Source organism: Cibotium barometz, chromosome 48, assembly GCF_041138505.1.
Source record: "Cibotium barometz isolate CiBa-2024 chromosome 48, ASM4113850v1, whole genome shotgun sequence".
In the NCBI taxonomy this organism is placed as follows: domain Eukaryota; kingdom Viridiplantae; phylum Streptophyta; class Polypodiopsida; order Cyatheales; family Cibotiaceae; genus Cibotium; species Cibotium barometz.
The window spans coordinates 22,506,607-22,523,155 of NC_141093.1; the positions used below are offsets into that span (position 1 = coordinate 22,506,607).

General features: G+C 40.8%; 1 pseudogene; it reads right to left on the bottom strand.

The window, feature by feature from the left end:
• Positions 1–1,157: 1,157 nt before the first annotated feature.
• LOC147610969 (polyphenol oxidase, chloroplastic-like) lies at positions 1,158–2,840 on the bottom strand (annotated as a pseudogene).
• Between the last annotated feature and the right edge of the window lie 13,709 nt (positions 2,841–16,549).

A 16,549-nucleotide genomic window follows, 5' to 3' on the forward strand; every position in this document is an offset into this window, starting at 1 on the left:
GTGTAGTCCATACCTAGCATAGAGAGCATTTTACGATACCCATCTTGTGATTTCAGTAATAGATTTTGAGGGGAAAGAATCTTCTTAAGAAGCCTACAATATAACATAAGAAATCATATGTCAAAATATTAGCAAGGGAGAGTATATAAAACATGAGACATTTTCAATTTAGGAGAATAGAATGAGGCGGTCTTACCTAACAAGACTTGTGACACTTGTATCACTCTATCTATAAGTTGTTTGCAAGTTTAACAGCTCCAAGTTTGCTCACAGTAGTGTGGAGTACGAACATCCCTCATACAAAGGGGTGCTTGCCTATGCAAGGTTTCCTCCTCTTGTGATATTGGAGCTTTCTCACTATCATCTATGACCTCTCGTCCAAAGAAGTCATTCAGCATGTCATCCATGATGAGATTCTCTTCCTCTTGATGTAACAATGGTAGAAGAACCTCATTCATTGGTTGGCGAAGATGAGTCTTAGCCATGCTTTCCATATGAAGCCTTATCACCTTCCACACTCTACTCGATGTCACTGAATGGTGTGGCATGTTACCTAGCACTCTCCTATGGTTCTCCCTAATGTCATCATCATCCACACTTGGTCGTGCCAATGCCTCATGAAGCCCATACGTCTAGACATGCTCAATTGTTATACGACGCTGTTGTATATATTGGCCCTTGCATCGATCACACACACAACAAATTTTTTCTCTCAACCATGCCTCGGAACCAACTTTTGGTCCTTAATCACTGTCAAACATTTGAGACCTGACCAAAACTGATTTAAGGTTAGTACAAAAACACTTGAGCTATCTAGAAATTATGATAGAAAACTGCCCAAGATTTTGTTGCTATAGGTAGCGACTACAACCTAAGCGTTTTTTTGCTGCTGAGGAGTGAAAAACGCATGAGAACCTAGGTTCGATGCCTAGGGACTACACGATGGCACACACATAACCACCTTCCCAATAGAGAAAAAAACTAAGATCCAGCTTTCTACAATATTGGCAAGTCACCTTCTTTGCTATTCGAAATCACCCTAAAAAGACCTTATGATTGGATGATGCTAACATCAATACTCTTTTTGGAGAGAAGTAGAGAGCTCAATTATCATTGTTAATTCTATTATTATGCTATGTTTTAAAGGTTGGATACTCTTATTGGATTTGCAAACCCTTTATTGTGACTTTCTCTTGGCCCTTCACCACGTTGTGCTTTTTGTCCTCATTCTGTATGCCGATGCACTTGAGGTTATCTCCGATCTCGAATTTCACGTTGGTGAACAGGTGGTTGTGTTTGCTCGCCGAGGGTATGATGTTGAAGGTGCCCACATACTCAGCGCTGCTCGACTCGGTGTTGCCGTTAGCGTCCGGCAGGTTGACGAACACCACCAGCTGCATAAAGCTATCCGTCGTCAAATCCACACCTTGGATCACCAGTACTTCCTCTCTATGTCGAGGTTGGTTATCGGGTGGCCGCTCCACAAGTGCCGTGAGCTTATCTCCCAGGTCAACGGTACCATTTTGAGGCGAAGCTCCGATTTCCGGAACACCATTGGCGGCAGCGGGGCAGCTACTGCGCTGCCGTTAGAAACCGGCACAGTGGCGCGTAGTTCAGCCATTGCTCATCTGTGCTCAGCTTCTCGTAACTCACGGCCAGCTTCTGGTTGTCGAGGGCGTCTCGGACTTTCACTTTGACTAGATTCGCGTTCTCGTCATCATAGAAGGGAAACTCTGCGTCCAAGAAGTCGGGAGGATCGGAGTGGTCCTTTCGCCGGGTGCCTGGGATATCGAACCTCCACACATCCCACAGCCTGTCCACGTTGCTGTGGCGAGTGGTAAAGGTGCCCATGTCCTCCGACAGCGGCTTGATATTTGGGTCGCCCGTCCAATAGTGGATGGCGTCGTGCACGGTGAACTCGACGCTGCCACTAACTGGGGCGCCATATAGAAACCATATATAGAAATTATAGAAAAGCAAAAAAATATCTTTCTTAATCCAAAGTTCATAAACCCCCAATTGTTTCTATTTGTAAATAGCCATTACTATTGTTAAGACATTTGTAGAGAAAGGTAATGCTCAAACACACTAAAGCATTAAATTACATTGATGTGTAGTATATGTACCTAAGTAGCTACATCAAAACTAGTAAATTTGAGTGGAATTTTTAGAACAATCACTATAGTTTTCCATGTATAATAGCCCAACCATTTTTTCATACTCCCTACAATAGTGATCAAGCACTAATATCAGCCGTTAGTTTCTTCTTGGCCATAGGTCATACTTGAGGGCCCAAGAATGTGTAACCCAAAAATTTGCTATAAAGCAGAAGTAATTTGCAGCTTGAAAAATGATTAAAGCTAACGGTGATTTGCAAGCCCTTTATTGTAACTTTCTCCTCCTGGCCCCCTTGACCACGATGGTAATGTCCAGCTTGTCCACATTCTGTATGCTGCTGATGTGCTTGAGGTTATCTCCGATCTTGAATTTCATGTTGGTGAAAAGATGGTTGTGTTTTCTTGGCGAGGGTATGATGTTGAAGGTGCCCACGTGCTCAGTGCTGCTCGTCTCGGTGTTGGCGCTAGAGTGTGGTAGGTCGACGAACACCACCAGCTGCATGAAGCTATCCTTCGTCAAATCCACACCTTGGATCACCAGCACCTCCTCTCTATGACGAGGTTTGTTACCGGGTGGCCGGTCCCCACAAGTGCCGTGAGCTTATCTCCCAGGCCAACGGTGCCATTTTGAGGCAAAACTCTGATTTTTGGAACACCGTTGGCGGCGACACCAGCTACTACACTGCCGTTAGAGAACGGCACAGCGGCGCGTAGTTCTGCCATTGCTCATCCGTGCTCACCTTCTCGTAACTCACGCCCAGCTTCTGGTTGTCGAGGGCACTCGGACTCTTACTTTGACTAGATTCACGTTCTCGTCATAGAAGAGAAACTCCACGTCCAAGAAGTCGGGATCGGAGTGGTCCTTTCACCGGGCCCCTGGGATATCGAACCTCCACACATCCCACAGCTTGAGCAATGGTTGAGCTACTCGCCGTGCCGGTCTCTAAACGGCAGCGCAGTAGTTACCGCTGTCGCCAATGGTGTTCTGAAAATTGGAACCTCGCCTTAAAATGGCACCGTCGACCTGGAGATAAGCTTACGGCACTCGTGGACCGGCCGCCCGACAAACCTCGTCATAGAGAGGAGGTGTTGGTGATCCAAGGTGTGGATTTGACGAGGGATGTTCATAATACTTATACATATGTCCAAAAAAACAAGATGTTCATATTGCAAATAAAGGAAGCATGTAGAAGGTCAAAATGTTGTTTCAAAATAGAGTGTAATAAAAAACAAGCAAAATAAGATAATCTTGGTATGCTTACTAATATTATCTTCAAATGTAATTATCTCTCCTCCTCATCCTCATATGTATCCTCCCCACCACCACCACCACCTTCAACTTTATCCTGACCACTTTCATTCTCCTCCTACATTACCTAATGAAAAAGTTCCTCATCTATATCCTCCCCCACCACCACCACCTTTGCCTTCATCCAGGCCACTTTCCTTCTTCTCCTACATTACATAATGAAAGCGTATTCATATTTAATGCCTAAACACGCTCATATAAATCTTCAAAGAAATTCAGTACATGCGGGATCAATTACTCACCTCCATAGTTGTGCGGAGCTCTTTGGATGTCACCGTCCGATCTCCACTCCCTCTTGTTTAAGCCACTCCCAAGTTTTGGCTTCAGTATGAAATCTGTGCTAACTATTCTCCCGTTCTCTTGGAATGCAACCAATTGTCATTTTCCACAATTACTAAAATATAGCACATGAAATTAAATGCATAGAAAACATGATAAATATTTAGTAATGCATTAGAAACCACATATATTTGAATATGAGTTAAATAACAACTTAAGAATGTGGCGATCCAAGCTACCTTTCCTTTGGACCCATATTTTATGGTGCCATACTTCTCTAGTTTATGAACAGTGCACCGCCTTTTGTTGTGCACATTGCTTGTCCGCCTTGACATCCTTAAATCTTGCCTTCTTTCACTCTTTCATTGAGTAGCTTCTTCCTACCTTCATGAATCTCTTTATATTGGACCTCCTATTGTTTAATATCCTTATGATGTGGTCTCTACCCCAGTGGTGGTTAGTAGAACACATGCTAGGGGGATTACCCATAGTAAAACATCCTTCCCATATTATCCTTAGAAGGGACTCTATCATCGCCTAGAGAATAATAAACATTTCCATCCTTTAGCTCCTTATCTCACGTCTAGGTGAAGATGATTGTTCACCTGATCCAAAACAACCAAGGAAAACTCCTCCACTCACACTGCCATTGCTTGAGTGGTGGCAGTGAGAGGGAAAACCACATGCAATAGATGGCTATGCCAATGTGAGCATGGTTTGATAGAGGTAGTGGTGGGAGAACCGAAGGGGGCAGGGGTGTGTCAGCAGGCTATTGGAGGAGTGAAGGGGAGAGGAGTCCACATAGTTTATGGGAGAGGGGTAGGGAGAGTGGTGAGGTGAAAGATAAGAGAGAGCTCTCTTTGGAAGTGAAGAAGTGTCTGCTGACACATAGGCTAACACAAAAGAGGGGGATAGGCTGGAACTGCACAAGCATTTTGTTATGTACCTGTAGCTAAATCGATTCCAAGCACCCTAATTCATGAAACTTTGCAAGTCCGGGTCCTCCTCTCTTATAGGTTGTGCACTGGATGACCGTCCATAAGACTGCCACCGCCACACAAAGTTAACATAAATACACCTTAAGCTTAACCAAAATAGATTAATGCATATTTATGATATTATCAAGGCTTGTGTATAGATCTACATATTTGATTGTGTTTGGTTTTAATCCACACTCAATGGCCATAATATTACATAACATATATGGCATTCATAAAGCTCATAAGATATATGCATATGTATAAGATATATCTTCTGCATAAGCCTAAAGCATAGGGCTAAAATGTGAGGCTTAAGCATAACTTATGCTTTCGGCTTATGTACACGTTTGCGAGTCATAAGCGTATACATAAGCTTGAAGCATAAGGGTAAAGAGTTTAAAGGATTAAGCAAGCCTCATGCCAAAATCTTCCACCGTATGCTTTCGGCTTATGCAAAAGTCTTATGCCGTATGCTTTCAGCTTATACCTTATGCTTTCGTCATATGCTTAATGCTCAGGGTTAAGCATAAACCTAAAGCATAACCCTCATCTATAATTCTCATGCATAAGCTTAAAGAATAGGGTGGTTTAGCATAAAGCTAAATCATAAGCCTCATGCATAAGCCTAGGCTTATGCCTTACCCGGGGCCTCCACCTTCCAAAAAAGTTTGTATCACGTGCGTTCAAAGGCATATTTTAAAACCCCTCTGTCGCCTGATTTCCCCTATTTTATGCATACCTCCTATTACTTTTGCAATATATTATTATAACCCTCCTGTACTTTTAAAATTTCCAGCTCATAGAAATTTTTCCCCCCTCTAGTAAATTTAAATTGAAAGATATCCGCCCCTTACAATTATTGAGAAAGGTGATCACAAGAATAATCGATAAGCCTTTGTCAACTTGCATATACTACTACATCTAGAAGGATGCCGTCATGTTGTACACATTCTCACCTTGACCTTATCTTGGAATTTGTGCATTCCAAGAGAAAACAAGGGAGATCCTTAAGAACATGTCCTTTCTAAATGCCTTGAAAGAAGGCCAGCATGTAGACTTAGTGAGATTATCAAGGTCTTCCTAGAAAGTAGGAATGCAAGTTTATTGAAACAAAGAATTGAATACCATGGATGCCCCCATGGTTATTCACATTGTAGTGCCATTTTAATAAGGGTTGTCTCTTTCTAGGTGGTTATGGGAGAACAAACAAAAGGATCCTCTTACCAACTCTAAGATGTAGTAGTGCATTCTTGTTGCCTACAATTTACATATGGGAAACCTAACAATTCTCTTCTAGTATCATAGGAAGTTTTAGACAAAATCCCACTATGATTCCTGCTTCCCTGACTACAACAACATGATGAGCTTATGCATACCTACATGGTGCAGTTGGGGATAAGGGATTGTTGGCCCCCAGGATACCCTACCCCCAACCAGACCTATCTAGGTATGTGGTTCCTTTTGTGTAAAATCTCATGATGTTGAATGCTATCAGGAAAAACAAAGCGAGAGAAGCTCTTTTCCCACAAACGAGAATGTCAAACACGGCTTGCGTATGTGAAGTTGGAGCACGGTTTGCAACCTCATACATCCTCACAAGAAGTTTTAGGCATTTTGGGAAAAGGCCTCTTTCCCTTAGTTTTTCCCTATAGTTTTCAACATCACGAGCTTCCGTAGGGAAGGCACTGCATACCTAGCTAGGTGTAGTTGGGGGCAAGGGAGTGTAGGAGCCCCTATCTATCACAAGAAGTTTTAGGCATTTTCACTATGATTCCCACATTGAGGATTGCGACAACATCATGAGCTTCCTCAGGGTGAGGTGGAGCATACCTAGCTAGATGCAGTGGAGGGCAGGGGGTTGCCGGCCCTGAAGGAGGGGGCTGACACCCCCTGCCCCACAATGCATGCAGAGCCTCATTTGTAGAAGCTAATAATGTTGCACACTATAGGAAAACATAAGGGAACGCCTCTTTACCACATGGGAAAATGCCCAAAACTTCTACGCGGTGCCTTCCCTATGGACGCTCGTGATGTTGTCGTAATGCACAAAGTGAGAATTATAGTGGGAACTTGTCTAAACTGTGCTTGTATCCAAACCAATATCATAAGCATCAATTTATAATAAGCATTGGCCTTCAACTATATGCAGGGCATGATGTGATGATGCCACAATGGCTTATAATGGTGCTTGGTGTTAACCTTGGACTATATACAGGGCATGTTGTGATGATGCCATTGACTAAGCTGAGGATCCATAGAACCGACTTTATATAGATGATGGCCATACAAAGCACATCCATAGAACTGACTTTATATAGATGATGACTATATACAGGGCATGTTGTGATGATGCCATTGACTAAGCTGAGGATCCATAGAATTGACTTTATATAGATGATGGCTATTGCCAACAAGCACATGCTGATGATGCTTGATCCAACTTACATCGTACACAAGGGACCTTGTTGACACTCTTTACTGTGTTTGTTGGCCCCATGGTGTTTCAGTTCTCAGCTTCCTGTAACTATGCTAAAAGTAAGTAGATTTGACATACATCATCATCCCTGGCCCACCTGCCATTGTCGCAACATCATCACTCAACAGTGAAAGCTTAGGAGCACAGGCAATAGTTGATTAAAAACTGCATCTGACAGGATGCCCTTGCACATCATAATTTCCAAACAGCTCAATGCATGCTCACCTCGGCCGTCTTGGGAATTTCCTAACATTAGTGCTGCCTAAAAGACAACATGCTAAAAAGGAAGTCTCCTGAAAAGCTTCATTCAGCACCATGCCCATCTGCAAAAAGATCAAAATTCAATCAACTATGCCAGATTGATGTAGAAATAAAGGCTGGTTTCTCATGTAGCTTGAGTGTATGCATATGCATGCATATGCATGTGAGTGTGCCCATGTATTATTTTCTACATGTGTGTGTGTGTGTGTGTGTGTGTGTGTGTGTGTGTGTGCATACATGCTTACATGTAAATATACATACATGGTCCATGCCATGAACCTTGGCAGACATACATATGTACATACATGATACATACTTACATGCAAATATGTATCCATGCTCTCTGCCATGAGCCTTGGCAAACACACATATGTACATAGGTACATAGACACACATGCAAAAATACATACATTCTCTATGCAATGAACCTAGGCAAACATGCATATGTATATATGCACATACTTACATGCAAATATACATACATGCTCTTTGCCATGAGCCTTGGCAAACACACATATGTACATACATACATACATGCAAATATACATACATTCTCTATGCGATGAAATGGCAAACCATATGTACATATGCACATACATACTGTCATTCATTTCTTGGGATGTCAAATCTGATAAAAAAGGTTTTTCCTTTCTCTGGTCAGACCAACCAGTCCACGTCCCAACCCACCACACCGACACCAAGCAGCCCAACCCCAATGCCACCTGAACCCACAACCCACCAATTCCACCCAAACCTTCATCAATAACAGCGTCTTTCATCCATCATGGTAGCTGACCCCAACTATGACTTTGTAGCCCAGTAAATCAGCGATGAGTACACCACACTTGGCTAGACCAGTAGATCTCCAAGTACACCAAAATTTCCATGCATGTTGCCCACAGTAGTTCCAAGCACACATCATTTTCCAGCAGCTCCTGACCCGCAATCTCATCATGAAATTTGTTGCTCTATTAGCTTCTCCCAAAAAAACTATGAGAAAACCACAAAGCTCAATTTCTCATCACATCCAAATAAACTGAACTGGAGTGACTACATGCATTGGGAACACAAAAAAAAATCGGTTTCATCTGGAGAGATGCTCTCACATTACATCCATTGGAAACAACCCAGAGCTTCCGCAACCAGCCCTTGCTTTGCATATCCTCCTATGAGTGCATTCAGGAAAATGTGTTTGAAAAGATGTCTTGGGTTTGCATCAATGCTCTGAAAAGAGCTTGTCTAAGAGCATCAATCCATTGACTACAATAAAATGAACGAGAGCGTAAACATCGTCGAAAGAGCTTGTCTCTCAACAACAAAGCTAGTGTGGAATTTCATAGCAGACATACAATCAAGATGACACATTTTACGTATGGTTGACATCCAAATTGTGAAGCAGACAACACCAACAACTCTCATGCCTGTCAAAATAAAATTGGGCAACAGCTGCAACACAAATAAAACATATGCATGCACATAAGAACTGGTCTAACAAGGAATCAATAAAAGACATGCACATGCTTTTTAGTAACCTATTCTTGGATTAAACACCTACTTATCATACACGCATATCATTGAACTTCATATAACCTATTCTTGGATTAAACACCTACTTATCATACACGCATATCATTGAACTTCATATAATGTCCTTGACTAGAGCTGCTCAAATGTATATTATAGTCAAGCTACCCACATTATAGAAGGGATATACATGACATTTAACAAAAATCTACAATATGTATAAGTGTTTGTGATTCTTTCTTTAGCCGCTATTGTAGGTCCCATTGCCTGCTGCCAAAATGGATTGCCTTAGGAATGAATTGGATCTGCAAAACAATCTGATAGCAATCAAAAGAGAAATTTTGAATAAGTGAGCTAAAGATGTTCCTCTATTCTTTTGAATTAAAGCAATAACTAAGACTTACTTTCTCTCACAAAAATTGTCCTTGAATATACGCTTAGACATGTCGTCATACATAGTCATGCATACCACGGCTACAAAAAGCATGAGTCTACATAAGTCACAGTCGCTAAGTCTTTTAGCCCGCACCCAAAAAACTTCAGCCCCACCAAAATTCAGCCCATGTCAAATCAGCTTCTTGCCTCCCTATGTGTTTGATGACCTGTTGCCTACAATCAAAATGAAAATGAGAAAAATGATGCAAAAATCTGATATAACATGACTTAAAAATACAATTAAAAATACATGACTTAAAAATACGTGAATCACATGAAAAACTAAACTGAAGTATTTACAAAATCATTAAAAAGCTTGTAGTCATTTTGATGTAGTTCATATTTATCAGTTGCTGTATTGTATGTTAAATGTGCCAATGCAATAACTGACTCTATATCGACCATGTTCAAGTCCGTCAAGTCATAAGTAAATGTTGGATGCCCTTTCACCTTTTGATACCAACCAAGCTGAATCTCTACCCCTTGAGGCCGGTCCTTGAGGCCGGTCCGTCAAGTCAAAACCTCGCTTATAATCCACATACTTGCCACCTACCTTCTTTCTCATCTTTTGAACTCTTCCAAGGTACCAAGTGCTATATGAAGTGTGTCCATCTTCTTCAGATTTGTAGCTTTTCCAATTCTCTTTGACCTTTTTTGTCCCTCTCCATGTGTCACATCATGGAAATAAATTGCACAATCAGACCCTATTCCAAAAAAATTGCCATTACTAGATGACGCTTCTTTTTCCTTGTGGCTGAAATACACTTCTTGCTTCACCCTAGTCAACCTATCCTTTGACAATGTAGAGTTTCCATTGAGTTGGCTTACTAAAGTAGATTTGAAGATGAATTTGCCATCAACCTCTACCACCGGTGAGATACTCTTCTTCTCAGCTTCATTGCTTGCCTCATCAAGAAGCCCATCGATCTCATGACTCAAAGATATGACCTCGTCATCTTCATTGCTCTCGTCGCCAATGGGGCTATCATCACCACATGGCTTCGCAAAGTCATCATGCTCATCTACCCCGCCCATTTCAGTATCTAGCTTTGACCACATTGATTCTGTATCTAGCTTTGACCACATTGATTCTGTATCTAACCAAGGCTCTTTCCACCATTTAAGACCCTCACTTGTGCAAGGTTTGAGGCCCAATGTCTCACATAAAGTTTGTGCCTGCTTCAATCCCTCTTTTAATGCATCTATCATCTTTGTATTAGAGGAAACACTTTCGTAGTTCCCAAGATCTGCTTCCAAAACACCTTCATGCTTGTTCAAGTCCTTCCAAATGTGTTCTTGTTTCTTATGGGCCCTTGAAAAATTCACCCCATTTGAGCTATACTCATGCATGGCAACCTGATTCAAACTACCAACACAATGCAAAAGATCTCCAAAATCAAACGCTCTTTCCTGCCCAACCATACCGCCAATCTTGCTAAAATAGATCTCCGCTGCATCAGATCCTGTGAGATGTAGAGGACATTTGAAATTTGGATAGAACTCCCGAAACATCTTTATAAGTAGAACAACAAAATGGCAAGAAAGTTGGATGTCTATGTATGCCTCTTTGCTAATGAAGTTTTCCTTTAGTTTGTATGTAGGATGGTGATGTAGCCATAATCTCCACAGCTTGAAGAAGAAGACCACTTTAGCTGCAAGCACCACACGCTGTCCCAAGTCTAAATATGGTGATAAGAATATGTCTATGTAGTCAGCAACAACCTGCAAATATGCCTCGGTCCCTTGCATGCTCCTCTCTTTCTTTCGCATTTCCCTCATACATTTTTGCACTTGTCTAGAGACAATCCTTTGGGCTGCCCCCCAGTTTTGACGATCATTTCGTTGTATGTCCCCATCTCGCAACCTGTGTTGATCAACAGAGAAAGTGTTGTAGACCATTTAGGTCGCCCACAAGATCCAGTCAAGAGTGAAGAAGACTGATGTGGTGTGGTCTTGCTCCATGCAATGGTGTGAGACTTTCCATTAATATGTTCCATTAGAATTGTTGGCAAATCTGAACCACCACGAGGACATAAGTGCAGCCACTTCCCATCATACTTACACACCACTCTGACAGTGCTTCTATCTTTGTAATCATGCAAGGTGGCTTCAACCAACTGAAAATCAGCCCCTACATGAAGAAACAAGATCTTGAGAGAAGAAAAGAAAAGAAAAATCAGCTGAAAATTAACACTAAAAAGAACAAGAAAAAATCCTTTAAAAAAAACCAATACAAGGGGCTGAAATTAGTGTCTTGCATGAGCTTAACAAAGGTGTTACATAAAGAAGATAATAGTTTGGTTGCAAAGAATTAAGAAATAAGTTGATGCTTACCTTCATGAGTGTTATTGAAATTATTCATCTCCTCGCCGCCAAAATTGCCACCGCATCATCACAATCATCTTCTTTGTCCTTTGTACTACTTCCTTGAGTGTCTATTGCATCGATCTTTAGCCCTCGATTGAAAAGGTACCGTTTTGTATGGGATTGTCCTTGAAGAATGTGAAATCTTAAGAAGTTTGATAAGCATGAGTATGCGGTCTGCTTGCCTCCAGTCATTCCCGATCCATAAAAGCTTGCCTCCAGTCATTCCCGATCCATAAAAGCTTGTATGGGATTGTCCTTGAAGAATGTGAAATCTTAAGAAGTTTGATAAGCATGAGTATGCGGTCTGCTTGCCTCTAGTCATTCCCGATCCATAAAAGCTTTTACATTCATCACACCAAATTCGAATCAAAGGCTTGTCATTGACATCTTCGGTTGTAAGCTGAAAATTATCATCTCTAGGTGGATTTCTGTTCCTCAAATTCTTACGAGTCTTGTCACATTGGACCTCCCATAGGTCAAGAGTTTCTTTTGGTAGTAAAGAACTCTTGAGCATGTTGACCTTGATACCATGAACATTCTCACCCTCTTCCCTTGCATTCATGTCACTAGTTTCTAAGGCAACATTTAAGCTTCTACAAATGCGCTTTGCGGGCCCGCCACCATCAGCCATTCTTAAACACCTCTTTATGCCAACACTTTTGTTGCTCTCCACTTGCCAACGCTCTTCTTGTGTGGCATTCAATGTGCACGCTCCATCATCATCTTCATCTTCAATAACAAACTCAAAAGATTCACTTTACAATGCCATCTTGCATAATCTCTTTGCGTATGGCACTATAGGTATAATCTCCCATCACTCTAACATAACCCAACAACTTCTTTTTACTATCCCCATGGTCAAACACCTTAATGCGAGCCTTGGATGGCGTGAATGCTCAATCCTACATTCAAAAGAACCATAAAAGAGAAAATATCAAACATTATGAGGGATGCCAATAAATAGTTTAATGGGCATAAAATATCTACAAGGTCTCTATTTATTGAAAAAATATGAAAGAAAAATTAAAAGAAATTTCTTCTCTCTTGCAATAGGACCACACTCATTTTCTTTGATTTCAACCATAAAGCTTGAGAGAGCTTGCAAAAAATAAGGCAAATCTACTTTACTTGAGAGCTACATAAAATTCTATTGGAAAAAAATGCATGAGGATTACTACTAGATTGAATTCTTAGTATTCTAAAACACTATAGAAATCCTTCTCTATAAATTTATATAATCCTTCTGTATTAGTTTATATGAAAGAAAAAATCATGAACTCTAAAGCACACTCACCTTCTCTTTGAGTTGTAAAATTTGTAGATAATAAACTTCTTCTTTGCTTGTAGCCGTAAATATTGCAAATAAGAACCAATAATTAGAGAATATTTTCCCTGCACAATAAGAGAACTAGCTATTTAGGAAGAAACTTTTCACTGCATATAAAAATTAGTTTTAAAAGAAAACGTTAATACACTTTATGTTTAGGAAAATCAAGTGAGGGAGTAAAATTTATAGAAGAAGTGCATAGTGATTCATCCAATCACTTCATTGTAAAGGTTTATTGATTGAAGAAGAGATTTGGGAACTTCTTTTACCTTTGAAAGGAAGAACAAGAGGAAAGAAATCAGCCCATTAGTAGAAGAAGAAACCAATTTTCCTATAATCCAGCAAGAATGAAAAACTCAACCCATAGAAACTCTTTGAGATAACCCACAAGCAGCCCATTAGTAGCAATATGCCCATTGTCCTCCTGCAAGAATCAAAACCCTCTTTGAGCTAACCCACAAGCCATTAGAGTGAAGAGTGAACCCATAGTAGAATAGATTATACAAGGGGATTTGAAAAAAATCAGAGCACAAAGATAGAGAAAGGGGGAAGAGGCATCCAAAAGGAAGGAGGGAGTAGTAAAGAGAGAGCATCATTACGTGAGATGTTTCTTTATTGCTTCTCTCTTTTACAGCAACTAATTTAAAACACTTCACTTCAAATTTAAAAAACGTTAAATAGAGTGTGGAGCAAAAAAAGAACTTTAAAGTGTGGGGCCAAAAAACACTACTAGATTTGAACCCTCTACCTAGACCCCAACAAAATTATGTCATACCACTAGAATAGTACCCTACTTCTGAAGTTTCGTGAATAAAAACACTCCTTATTTTATTTTTTCTAGGCACAATTGTAATACCCCTCCTTTCTTTTTAAAACTGTAAGTGAGATTTATATTAAAACCCATCCTTTTGAACGCACGTGCTACACCTACAGGTCTATAAGGTGGAGGCCCCGGGTGCCTTAAGATCATGTATTAGCCTTGTGCTTTAGGCTTACGCAAAAGGCTTATGCCTTATGCTGAAGGCTTATGCATAAGCTCTTGCATAAGCCTTATGTATAAGCCTAAAGCTTATGCATGAGCCATAATATGCATAATTCCATGAGGCATATGCATTTACATATGCCTCACGTAGTATAAGCCTAAGGCTTATGCATTAGCCATACACATAAGTCTATGATGCATATGCGTATGCATATTCTTTATGCAAAAGCTTAAATCATAAGGCTAAAGCTTAAAGCATAAGATTAGAAATTATGCATAAGAGTTTATGATGCATAAACTCGTGCATAAGGCTTATACATAAGCCCAAAGCATATGCATGAGCCTTATCCTTATGCTTTATGCTTATGCATAATGCCTTTATGTATATAAAAATTAAGTTGACTTCTTGTAAGTTAAGCTTAATTTTGGTATGCAATCTACAAGAATAAGCCAAAAAGTAAAAATTAAAAACATTAGAGAGCTTAGTAAAATATATATTATCCAAACCAATCCTCATATTAGTATGCATGAAAGAGATAATAAATGGAAAAAAAGGTGAGATTCTCTTACGAAAGCTGATGGGAGTTTGGATCGTTTCAAGGCTTGACTTGTAGGTCGTGGCTTTATGCAACAATTTGGAATCGACTACAACGAGACCTTCTCCGCGGTATTGGGTATGGCATCATTCCATTTGATAGTTGCATTAGCACCACATTTCAATTTACCTCTTCATCATATAGATATTAAAACGGCCTTTCTTCATGAAAGGCTTGAAGAGGATATTTACATGCAACCACCACCATATTTTGTCTCCCAATCACATGCACATTTCGCTTGCAACCTTCAACGCCCCATTTATGGCTTGAAGCAATCACCCTGTCAATGGTATCGACGCATGCATGATGGACTTCTTTCTTGGGGATGGCAAAGGCTGCTCACGGATCAGAATCTTTATATCTTGCATCATAGCAATGGTTGGGCTCTCATAGGCCTCTATGTCGATGATATTCCTATCCTCTCTTCTAATGAGTACTTGATGCATCTAGTAAAAAACATGTTCCAATGTGAGTTCCCTATCACTAATAATGGGCCTACAGAATACTTTCTTGGTATCCAAGTTATCCGTGATCCACATGGAAGCTTTTTTTCTCTTTCACAAGAAAAATACATTGAAGAAATCCTAGCACATGCTAACATGTCTCAATCAACTTATGCCCCTACTCCTATGGTTACAAATGCTAAACTTGCTCCTGAGGATCTTCCCCACACACATAGATACGAGCTTTATGCATGATATTCCATATGACCATACACTTGGGCAAATTCGGTATTGCATCACTTGCACTCGCATGGATGTGTGCTCCATAGGTCATATTCTTTCTCGAGCATTGCATGAGCCTCCCAAAGTCCATGGTATAGCCCTCAAAAGGTGCCTTAGGTACCTCCATGCTACAAAGGCATATAGATTGACTTACTTTACATGAGGGGGCCCTCTTTGCTTCGAGCCCTTCTTAGATGTTGATTGGGGAGGACATGATCCTCACATGAGAAGCATCTCCGGTTATCTATTCTTGCTCGTTGGTGGAGCCATCTCTTGGCAAACCAAGAGATAGCTTTCGATGGCCTCATCTACAACAAAAGCTAAATATGTTACCGCTTCCCTCTCCGAACGCCTTATGGCTTCAACAACTTCTCAACGAGCTTCATCTTCCCTATGATATACCTCCTGTCACTATGTTTTGTGGACAACAAATCTACCATCACAATCGCCAAATCAAGGTATCCAGCAAGGTTAAACATGTTAACATCGCTTATCATATTTTCAAGCAGGTGGTCATAGAGGCCTACATCAACATGCAATATGTCCCTATGAAGGAAAACATGGCCGACTTCCTCACCAAGCCCGTACCTCATGACAAGCCTCGAGCCTCCTGCCTTGGTGTTGGGATTCTTCTCAGTGTTTATTCGAGGGGGGAATCTTCAAAAAAAGAAGCATCTCACAAAGATGCTTAATGCTAGGTCAAATGTCCACCTCTTTGCCTTAAGGAGGATGTAAAGTGGTTAACGCTTCCAGGTGTCCATTTGAATATGGACTCATGTTCTAGGATTAGTTTTATTCTATCCATGTTTCTACCAGATGCTTTCCTATATTTTGAGGAAAGCATATTGCTATTTCTATTCAAATATGTAACATGACTTGCCAACAGTCACTACTATTTGTAGTGATCCCACTTTGTATAAAGAGCCACACTCTCCATGGGTTGGGCTTTCGTCCCTGTGGGCGGCCCTTCCCAAGCATGCTTCACCAAGTTGGGGCTATTGTCCCTACTTATAGACGATGTCTGGAAGAAGCCTATAGTAAATGCTCCCTATGATGGGGCTGATCTCCTTGATGGAGACGATGATGAAGATGAAGGCGCACTGCAGCCTCAGCCCGCAAAACAAGGGCAACCACAAGACAAAGGTGAAGGTCCACTCCTGCCAAGTCAAGG